This window comes from Amblyomma americanum, chromosome 1, assembly GCF_052857255.1.
Source record: "Amblyomma americanum isolate KBUSLIRL-KWMA chromosome 1, ASM5285725v1, whole genome shotgun sequence".
In the NCBI taxonomy this organism is placed as follows: Eukaryota; Metazoa; Arthropoda; class Arachnida; order Ixodida; family Ixodidae; genus Amblyomma; species Amblyomma americanum.
Window position 1 is genome coordinate 497262186 of NC_135497.1, and position 11638 is coordinate 497273823.

Genomic DNA, 11638 nt, shown 5'->3' on the forward strand with positions numbered 1-11638 from the left:
AGCTGATGCTCATTAATTGGGGGCAGCGGTGAGGTAGCACTGGTTAATTTGGCTGGGCTCCCTGCAGGGATGTTAATGGGGGCTTAATGTCCGAAAGGAACTCTGGCTATGAGGAACGCTGTAGTGGAGGGTTCCGGAAATTTCGACCACCTGGGATTCTTTATGTGCACTTACATCGCGCAGTACATAGGCCTCTGGAATTTCGCCCCCATTGAAGTTCGACTGCTGCGGCCGGGAAGGAACCCGCGTCTTTAGGGTCAGCTGCAGAGCGCCATAACCACTGAGCCACCGCGCTGGCTTCCAGCGGAAACGTCTCGTCGGTGTATGATCTGACAGCCAGATACCCTCAAAACAGGCTTCCTGAGTCTTGATTTGGATGTTTAGATGTTGCATGTGCACTTCTGATGTGCGCGCAATGGAATGTGCATAACTCCAGTCGGAATGACTTGTTCCCGACTGATATGATGGTTCTGCTGGCTATCCCTTTGCATCGAGAGATCAATGGCTCGAAAAACACGATCAAACCAAGAAAGGCCACAAAATTAAAAATTAAACTCCTAACAAACATCCGTGGCACATTTTGGGCTCCCTGTGCCTTCAAGGAGCGTGAAAGGGCCGTATGCGCCATGAATGTTCCAAATCCCGTTCGGTTCATTCAGGCAGCTTCACCACAGAGTGCTGAGCGTACGCGCGGAGGTGAAGCCTGCGGCGTCCATCTTGCCATGGGCAAAAAAGACTGTCCAATGTACTGGTAGCTTCTTTCAGCCATTGCATTTGCATATCTGGAGTGGATGTATGAGCGAATTTTTTAGAGGGCTGTCGACTATCTTATTTGCGCGATGCATTTATTACTTTCTGTAATAGAGTATGTGCGCTTTTCTGTAGCTTTTCGACAAAATTCCTTGCTGAGAGGGAGCGGCCGCTCCCTCGCTATGTTCTCAACCCTCATGGATTTACACTGCCAATGGAGACACTAAACAAGATGTGCAGAGTTTAAAGCTTCACCAGAAAAGGCATGAGAAAACACAGAATCGTAGCGCAAAGCAGGCAAGGACGAAAAAGAGAAACGCACATGCAGCAACGTGCTTGTCTCACTCAAGTCTGTTTTGCGCCATGATTTAACTTGCAGGCCCAGTTTTGTACACTTGAGAAAATGTGGTTTAATTCAGCTCTCTCCCGCATGTGCAGCACTACCGAATAGGCCATTTGTTCTCACTGGTTCTTGAATATTATTAGCTTTGAAAGAACGGTTATGACTTTTTCTGCACTCATTGCTCGATTTTCTTATTCATTTATCATGGTATGCAGCCTAATATTAATGTATAATTCCACTACCTTCTTGCACAGGTTGTAGATGTGGTTGTTCAGGGCATCGCAGTCAAGCATGTGATCATCTAGCGCCCAGTGCAGTTTTTTGTCTCACAAGAGGTGGTTGTTTTTTCTGATTGGAGGGCCATCACACACTCTTCGCAAGAAGACCCTGCCGCAAACTTTCTGGAAACAAAGCCAGCAATATATGGCACTGCTCAATTCGTGAAAATTGAGAGACTTTCAGGAAGTCACTTGGGCTCTTGAACTTGGTGAAAAGGTCCCAGAGCTATGCTGCAGCTCTGCACCTAGACATTATGCCATGCTAAAATAGGATGCAGCAACATCGAACGTCAAAGAGACTACTTCAGTTTTAATGGATGCCGACCTATCAATGCATTGCCCAGTAAGCCCAGCCCTCTCTGCTCCCGTGAGTGAGTGAATTAAAAAGTAGCCAGCAAGACACTCCAGCCGCATGTTCAATCCAACTAGCATATATACACATGCGTTGTTAGCCTCAGGCAGGCTGTCGTCTTGTACGCCTGTCCTGAAGTCGCAGCCGAGAAGTTCAACGTGTTTCGTGATTGCATGTTGTCCACCATCATAAAACAGTAGAGATTTTCACTCCGACTTTCGGCAAGTTTTTCTAGAAAGGAGAACGCCTCAGCCGTGAATCTTGGGCTTCCATCAACGGATTTGTGCTCTCTCAATGTCCTGGTCGCGTTGTTGAATTTCGACCGGACATATTCGTAGGCAGCTGGGAAATGGAAGAGTTGGGGCAAAATATAAGCACGTAGTTCTGGAGGTCCTGGCTTCCTTTTTTGTTTCTGCCCTGCAGAGCAGCTGTTCAATGAAGTAGGTTGTAAATGAGAATTGCCGGAGTGGAGGGGTCGTCCGCTCGGTGAAGCCGCACACCGCCATCTTGCCACAGGCAGAAAGTTTGTCGGGTTCGCATGGCACGGTCGGTGTGGCCGCTTGTTCGCTTCATTTGACATCGAAGCTTCAGCAATGAGAATGGCGGCGTCGCGCGTTGCCTATGGATGCGCACGCAGAGCAAAGAAGGGTTCAGGGATTACATTCCACTTGTAAATATTCAAATTCAAACAACGCGTGCTGCTGTTGCTGTGCCTCATCTTATAACCTGTCTGTGCCCAAGGATTGAGATACACGTTCCCGTTGACAGGTTACCAAAAATGAGTTGCGAAGCCTGTGGAAGCAAGCTTTTCGAAGAGAACACTGGGAACCAAAATACAGTCCATTTGTACTCCAGTATTTCGCCTCGGTGTGCTTCGATCACATTGGGCAAACGACGCGACTGAGACCGGGAAGCTCACTCTCAATGGCAAACAGCATACCGATGGTCAGTACTATCGGTACTTGGCATGCTCGTTCAAAACAATACGCAGAATACAGAGGCTGTTCAGCAGCTGAAAATAACATCTACATAGATTGGGGGCTGATGGAGAATCACTATGAGACACTGGGGCATAAAGAGATTGACCTCTGCAGGCTCACACAAGCATTTCTGTTAAGCAAAACCACATACTCACTTCCGTATTATCTTGTTCGGCAAAAGTGTAGGGAGGTAATTGATAGCGTCATTCGTGGGGCTTACAGGGTGGCACTGGGTATGCCCAGTTTTTCAAGCAACAAGCTACTAGAACTTGGGGTGCATAATATATAAATTTTGATTGGTTGTTGGGGGAAGGAAATGGCGCAGTGTCTGTCTCGCATCTCGGCGGACACCTCAACCGCGTCGTAATGGAAGGGATAAAGGGGGACTGAGGGAAGAAAGTGGTGCTGGTGCCGTAGTGGAGGGCTCCGGAACAATTTTGACCACCTGGGGATCTTTGAAGTGCACTGACATCGCACTGCACACGGGCGCCTTTACGTTTCGCCTCCATCGAAATGCGCCCGCCGTTGTCGGGTTGGAACTCGTGTACTCTGGATCAGTAGCCGAGCGCTCTAACCATTGAGCCACCGCGACGGTTGTGCATAATACCCTAGACAAGCCAACTATTGTGCTCGCGCTTCCTTCCTGCTGTGGAGTTCGGCGAAGTTGGGCATGGGGAGAATTCCCTGAGGACCACCGCGAGGGTGGGTGAGCCCTTTGGGGGAGACGTGGCTGCAGGAATGCCGGAAGCAGCGACAACAATAGCGTCCCCACGTATTCGTTCAGGAATGCCGGAAGAGGTTCCGCGTTCCGGTCATCAGTACAAGATCTTTCAACCCCTGCTGGGAGACAGCCTGCATTCCTGTGTCATGCAGGCGCCTTCCGGGTCAACATGGGCGCGGTTCGGACACAAGTGCGCGCCCACCTGGAGGCCGCGTGGACGACAACGTGACCGGGTCCTGTTTTTTTCCCTCGACCGAGCTGCGAGGAAACATCAGGACCGCCCTGCCGTGGGTGGTACCATCAGTGCCGTCGTGTGATTGAACATCATTCTTCGAACTGTATTCCCCAGCTAGGGATCTGGGGAATACGTAGAGTATTTAAGGAGCTGCTATTTTGGTACCAGAAGAGAGCCCCCTTCATGAGAGATACCAGGGACTCACGACTGCTAAGAAGGTCTCTTTACTGTGAAGCACTCTCAGTTGCCTGTACTTGTACATTATGTAAATAGTCCTTGTACAAAGTTTTCCAAGTTTTCTTCCTCCGATCGACCTCATCTCTTCTCCGGCCCAGTCACGCTACCTGAATACCAACAACTGGTGGCAGCGGTGGGATGCTGCTACCTGAATTCCAACAAATGGATGACAGCTGTGGGACGTCCACGTGAAGTTACCGGCTCCAACGGACCTCGGCAGCTACTGGACTGGCGGGCGTCAGCTATACCTTGACATGGTGAGTGCCCAGTGTTTTCCGTTCATTTCGCCAGACCGTACTAGCACAGGCAGATGCTAGGTGCGGATTCCTGTTGTCTTGGAAATTGATTTATGGAAACTTTTGTCCACTTCAAGCTAGGGCTTTTGCTTTATTGGGCTTGCTAACGCATGGTGTAACTGACGATGGAGGAGTTAGAAGTGCAGGAGCTGCTCGAAATTTGCCAGGAGCTGGGGATTTCGCTACGTTCTGCGAAAAGAAAAAAATTCTCGAGGTTATGCGGCAGGAGGAGGTGGCTACTGAGGAGGTCGACGAGGCTTTGGAAACGATTGTTTTACGCAAGAAAGAAAAAGAAGAGGTTTGGTTGGCTCAAGAGAGACGGGAGGTCCGTGAACATGCTCGAAAAATGAAGGAGCTCGAAATCGCGTCGAACGGAGAGAATATGGCGCGTCTTAGCCCTGTAGCTTCGGTAGAGGAGCAAGGGAGGCAGAGATTGCAGGATCTCGTCTCACCATACCGCGTGGGAGGCGATATTGCACTCTTTTTGGTAAATTTCAAAGGTGCATGCGGGAAGGTGCACATCGACAAGAGCGCTTAGTCGGAGATGTTACTTCCTCTCCTGTGCGAGGCGGCCGAAATGGTGGCTCGCCTATCACGGGAAGGGTGTGATGACTACGACAAGGTAAAGAGCGCACTGCTTAGAAAGTACCGGCTTTCTGCTGAAGCCTTTAGGCAGTGATTCAGGCAGGGAAAGAAAGGCGGAGAGTCGCATACTGACTTCGCGTACCGGCTTAAAGTCAACTTAAACGAGTGGCTTAAGACCGCTGAGGTGCACGGAAGTCATGACAAGGTACTGGTGTGCATCGCATTCATCCCCAGGATTCTGGACCATGCGCCTCGAAAAACCGGTCGCGCCATCTCGCGACAGCCGGCGGCGCGGCGGCGCGTAACTCAATGGCGACGAAAAATAAAAATTGATATTTCGTCGCGCATAACAGTTAGAAATTAGCTCTCTCGCCTAGATGGTAAATGCATATTAAAGTTTCATTTAGTCGAGTTTCATCGATGTAGCTTCCATATTGCGTTTGCCATGAGCAATGATCTATGACAACATGGAGCCTATGGCGAGGTCCTGAAAAATACCCCACTTGACTTCAATTTATCGCTCACTACAGCCTTATTTTAAAATATATCGACAAGCTCTAGCAGGTTCACGTAGGGTAATGTCCTACCTTTAAGGAAGTATAAGGTATTTTACATTTCAATGGCGTAAAAGTCTTCCTGCGCTATTTCACTACTGATCATGCATAATCAGCTTTTTCATGAAACGTGTAGCGCCCTCTCTCGGTGCGTTGGAAAGGCACACGTCCCTGCTCGCGGCCGGGCTCGAGTAGCGGAGGCGGCTCGATTCCGGCCGTGCCCTGCTACAGTGTCCCTGCTTTGGTAGGTTGCTTTGGGAGGTTGAGCCTGCCGTACGAATGCGCAGTTTTATCAAAAGTGCCCCCATCGGAGGGAGGCTATGGCCATGGGCTGCTACATAAAATGCTACAAGAAAGCGTGTGCCTTCTATGAGGTATATAGAGGAAATTATAAGAAGACTCTTTTGCTTGACAGGTACATTTTTCATTAAGCGCGTACAGTGACCACACCGGCATAGGTGATAGTGGAATTGCGTACGCAACAACAGTGCAAAGCAATGAAGCTTCTAGGTACTTTCGTTCAAGCAGTGAAATTTGTAATTCCCGGACGCTCATACTTAGAGCTCACTCACCGATACTTGTATATGGTTCTTGCACTGTGCATTCAAAATTGTAAAATCGTGTCTTAATGTCTACATTTCAACACTCATGTTATTAGCCTCAATAGCAGAAAGCTCTTTCAATCTTCTGTCGATGTGTTGCAAGTGCAGCAAGGATGCGTTGAAGTGAATGTTGCATGTGTTGCACATAAGAGGCGGCAAACCTGATGCTGCGTTTTATGCCAGTAGGTTATTTGTCCAATATAGCAATTAGTAGTGTGGTAGTTCACATTTTTGTCTAGGTTGGTAAGGTGCTTCTCACGATTCGATCGTTCGCCGTCGAGAAGGGGTTTACCATTTACCAAGCCAGTAACTACGCCGTTACCCAGAGCAGCAACCAAGTGTCAAACTCTAGTTAAATGTTCTTGATTATAATTTAAATCTGATAAGAAATGAACAGAAGTTATTGTCGGATAACACGATGTTTAAAAGATTACTGGTTTTCTCCAGTACGGTGACTCGGCGCTACACCCAACCCGTTTGTGCAATGCGCCGCTAGCGCGATTCATTAGCGACAGGACGCTACATGCTCGCGGCCCTGAATATGCAGTGAATTTACCGTGTTGCGAATATGTGCAACAATACCTATAAGCACTTTCGCACGAGTGGCGCGAACATATTTTTTTTTTGCATAAGTTCCAACCTACCCTCGTTTTTTTTTTTCTGCCGCTCTCCTATCTACTTTTCGCTATCCTCTCTCTTTGCTTTTAATTCCACCGGTTGCAGTTCCAGTGCTTGAGGGGTTGGCAAACTACTACTTCTTGGATGTGTGACTCCCGGGGAGTTAGCGCGGCTTTTTAAGCGCACAAACCGCGGGAGTCAGAAGAGGGAGCCGTTTCCACGGAACGATCCAGCGACTTTTAAATGTGCCATGCATCTCCATGTTCCTGGTGCTGGCTCCCTTCCTCTGTCGAGCGGACGGAGAGCATTTCAAGCCGTGGAGAGAAGGGGTTGGGGGGCGATGAAAGAACAACTTAAACCGCGAAGAAAAGTTCGGGGAACCTGAAATAGCTTCAAGCCATGAAGAAAAGAGCCACCGAGAGCCCGGCGATCCTTCCATTGTTATAAACCGGACCCCCCTTCCAACGCGCACACGAGCGCCCGCGCGCTGATGCCGACATCTAGCACGGACGCCTCACCTAGGCTTGCTGGCGTCTCCTGCAGTGCGCATGCGCAGACCGGTTTCGGCTTACGCTAAGAGAGCGGACACTGAGCGCGTACGCCCAGGAAGGGCCATTCGAGTTGCCGCCTCTAGGCCTTTTTTGGGGTGGGATGACTGTCTTTGAAGTGGCACAGGAGGCCTCCGATAATGATGTCCGGATTGTGTGTAGTTTGCATCCCTTCCTTTCTGAGAACACTGGCCAAGGTTTCGCAGACACCCTTTACGTACTAACTGCATACGCGTTTTTGCCACCAGCGTGTCCTTAGCATAAGCATATCGAGTTCTTTTCGTTGCATCCTTTTCAGATTTAGATGATACATCGAGTGAAGAATCTTGGGTATCCATTGCCTAGAAATGTTTTCTTTTGCTGATGATGAGTTTTAATGGCGCACTGGCAACCTCGCACCAAGCGCAATGGGTTGAAGTGTTTTCTTCAACACAATGTTAGATGGAAAACCATTTTCCGAGCACTTCAACTCAAAGAAACCAAGCGCCAGGCTTCGAGAAAACTTCTACCCATTGGAAATCAGTGGGTACACGGCGACACTGCGCAACGAATCACACACCGTCCTCGAGCCGCATGCTCAAAGCGATGTGTCATTGCTGTTGCGCTGATTTTAAAACAAATATGCAAGAATTGGGAATCGTCTTAACCAAAACTTGCTTGAATTCCACCCTACCCTTAGGGCACAATTTTCAGCACTGTTCCTCCCAAAAAGGCTACGGGAACAAGACGCACAACACGCAGCATCAAACGGATGAAGAACGTGGAGAGGCGGTAACGGAAATGGCCAAGGATGATTTGAGCAGGTGCATAGGTACGGAGAAATTCTTTTTCAAGAGCTACACGGTCAGCCGGTAGCAGGGTGGTAAGAGGGAGGAAGAAAAGGACAGTGGGGAGGGGTCTCCTGCTGTGCCTTTGCCTGCCTTTCTTGTTTTTTCTCCTTTTACTTTCCCTCGAATCGTGGAGCGCAGCCCATGGTTGCTTTTTGGATGCGCTATGCTTCTGTTCCCTATGGTGCGAAGCACGAGCTGCACGACATAGTCGGCGCCTCTGCGAAAACGGCCCGGAAAGGTCATGGACGCACTCTTGCCTCCAGGCTGTCACAAAAAAAAACTTACAACCGCTAATGTGTCAGTCCTGGCAATGGGTTTCTCCACACGCAGACAAAAATCTCCCAAAAAAGACATCAAAATTTCTGCAGAAGATTCTTTACTGCCTTCCGCCAAACTAAGGAATTCCACCAGCCTTGTTAAAAGCACAGCGCATGGCACAGGTAGACAGTGCCACCAAAATCAATTTCGGACGAGTTAGCGTGGTTACGCCAGTTGAACCTAGGAGTGCTAGCACTTCGGTTTTCAGTGCTGTTTCCGTGTTCGGTTCCGTTGCGCATAGATGCAGCTGATGAAGACGACGATATCCAAAATACAGCGCAAGAGACTGGTATTTTATGACGCAGAATGTTCGGCTGCGGCGGTATGGCAGTCGACGGCGGCAAAAAAGCGCTCCGCTGCCGCCGACGCCGGCGAATCGCCCGGAAAAACGCTCCATGCGGGCCACGCTTAACGCAGTAACCAGCAAAACGTATGCGTTCTCGTTGCCTCGGGTTCGAAACTCACTCGCGGCCGTAAAACATTTTCGATTATTTTATTTCAGGTCAAGTAAATTTCAGACATACAAAGAGGCCACGTCGAAATCCAAAATTGAAGCCTCAGTGCTGCAATGAAAAATGCGACCCCGTTAGCCCGCTGTTCTACCAGCTTGTGGAGGCAACGGTTGGTACCAATGCGGCCACTCGATGGAACCGCATCACCGAGTGGCACAGATTGAAAAGGAAGCCCTTGAAATAGTGTCCGTACGTGCCATGTAGCCCAATAACTTTCTCTCTGGGAAGAAGTTCTCGAATATGTGCATCCTGAATTGCAGCTTGTGCAGGGAGAATCTAGGCTTCTCAGTTTGTTCCGCATTGAAGCCGTCGGCCATAATTTGAACGAGTTAAACCCAACTCAAATGCACCAAAACATCACTGTTTTTGGCCTGTGTGCAATCATCGCTGCGTTGTATCATTTCAAGTATATCCCGACATCCTTCGGATGTATCCCGATATCTTCTCCAGAATCGTCCACTGAAATACAACACTGAAGGTATAGAAGCTGCACATACAGCGCACCAGGTTTCCTTGAAAGATTTAGCATGGCCGTCCCCTCAATGACGCATCTGGAAGAGCTGAAACGCAGCTCGAATAAATCCTGCCCAGCAAGACTACTCACAGCGGTGAGCAGACTTCTGCGCACGACCATTTCACCAACTACTGTGAATACATCCGCTCGTCACAGACAGCCACATTGCCGAAAGGACTTCTTTTCGCAGCATTTTCAGCGGAATCAACCTTGTAGGAGCTTCTGTTCGATGCAAGGTGCGGCCCCTACAACAGGCTTTCCAAGACTACTTGAAAACGACACCAACGGTAAAAAGTCTAACAATGATGGCAGCTTCTCAAACCCGGTCAGAGGTGTGGCTAGGCAGCACAACGACATTCTCGCTTACACTAGCAGCGCACAGCTCCAGGTGGTTTTTGAGATTACGTGCCCCACTCAACGATACATCACCGGCTACAGGAAGTGGGGATAGGTGGTCCTCTACCCCTTTGTAGAAACCTTTCTTTAAGGCAGAACTTTGGCAGCGATGGTTGGGGATACCAACAGTGAATGACGGCATAACCAAATCAGTGTCCCGAAGACGCTTTCATATCGCTGGCTCCTTTTAACATTGGTAACACAGGTCCCACCAATACTAACATCAACACTCGGTCTGTGGCGGCTCCACTAAGGCTCAACTGTGGTTCAATTAAAATTAATTTATATTCTTTTCAAATGTCCAGCATATGGAAACGAAAGTGTGCACCATGAACTATGCATGCAATCCGTCACCCAAGTGCCACTGATAGTGGACTCTGCCAGATATACAAGGAATAAGTGGAACGAACTATTTGTGAGACTAAAAAACCAGTTAAACAAGAATACACGTATTAGTCAAAATACTTTTTTCAGTCTTCAAAAGCAGAGAATATATCTGCACTATTTCAAAGCAACTCCAAAGGCGTGTTGTATTATTCACCCGTGTCAGAGAGAGGCCAAATGTTCGAAATTTTGTTTGGAAGCTGGAGTCTTCAACGACCAGGATATGCGATATACTTGCGTCGATCCTAAAATGACAGCTTGGTGCCATTTGTGAGGCAGATGATTTGCATCGTGCGGATAATATAGATTCCTCCCACAATGAACCTGGTATGGCTTGTACGGAAGCAGAGCTGATTTCCTACCCAGAAGCCACTTTTAATTATGCTTCCTCCAATTTGGAACATCTGCCTGTTAATCAAGGAATAAGAGGAACGAACTGTTTGTGAATTTAAAAAAATCAGGTGAACAACCGTACACGTCTTAGTGAGTCAAAATTCTTTCTGTAGTCTTCAAATGCAGACAATATATATGCACTCTTTCAAAGGAACTGCCAAGAAGAGTTGCATCATTTTGCCTGCGCAAAGGGCGGCCAACTGCTCCAAATCAGGGCTTCGCAGCAGGAGTCTTCAACAACCAGGATATGCGATGGACTTTCGTCGATCCCAAAATGCCTGCTTGGTGCCAATTAGTGAGGAAGATGGACCAGCGCAGTGTGGCTAATACAGTAAAACCTGGTCGATACGTTTCCGGTTCATACGATTTCCCGGCTTGTACGCTCAAAATCGTAGAAATCAAAAATGTCCCTTGGAGTTACACATTTTTCCCGGTTAATACGTTCCCGGAAAACACAACTTCCCGGCTACTACGGTAAAAGTTTTGAGAAATTGTGTTCGTATAATACGTTTATTCACAAAACAGCACATGTGCAAACATACACGTGGGCCGAACGAGAGGGCATGCGAGATGTTTTTTGCGGCAATAACCCGCCGTGGTGGCTTCATTGCAGTCCCATTGTGCGACGAGGCGATCGCTCACGCGTGCGCAAAGGCAGAATGTGCGTTTCTGATCTCTGACTGCTACATTACTGCGACTCCACAGGTTTTGGCCTGGCGTCAGGGACTCCGTAACTTTTTTCGAGTTGGGGGCAGGTCTTAGATTTTAACTCGTTTATTTATTCCATGTTCTATTTAAATGTTTATGAAATTTCATTTACTTTTTGTTCATGTTCATAGTTCACTGTTCAAAAGTGTACTTCTAATGAATACAAAAACTTGAAGTGGGCAACATTATATGTAAAGATGTACACATGATGAGTGATCGACTACAGTTAAAAAGTTTGTTCATACTGTTTCAATGGCATTTATCATGCTCCTGAAGAGAGCTCAGTCACTTAACAATTTCTGTTGGAATACGATTGCTTCAGGTTACTGAAATTAAACTTTTTAAGGCTGGCTATGAAGCCGAGTGCAGCCCCACTGTGAAAGGGAAGGTTTTACAGGGATTGCGCCTTTTCGATAAGCGGCTTACCTTTTTACGCAGCTTACATTTATAACGTCCTAAAACTGAAGCACTTCTCAGGAATCTG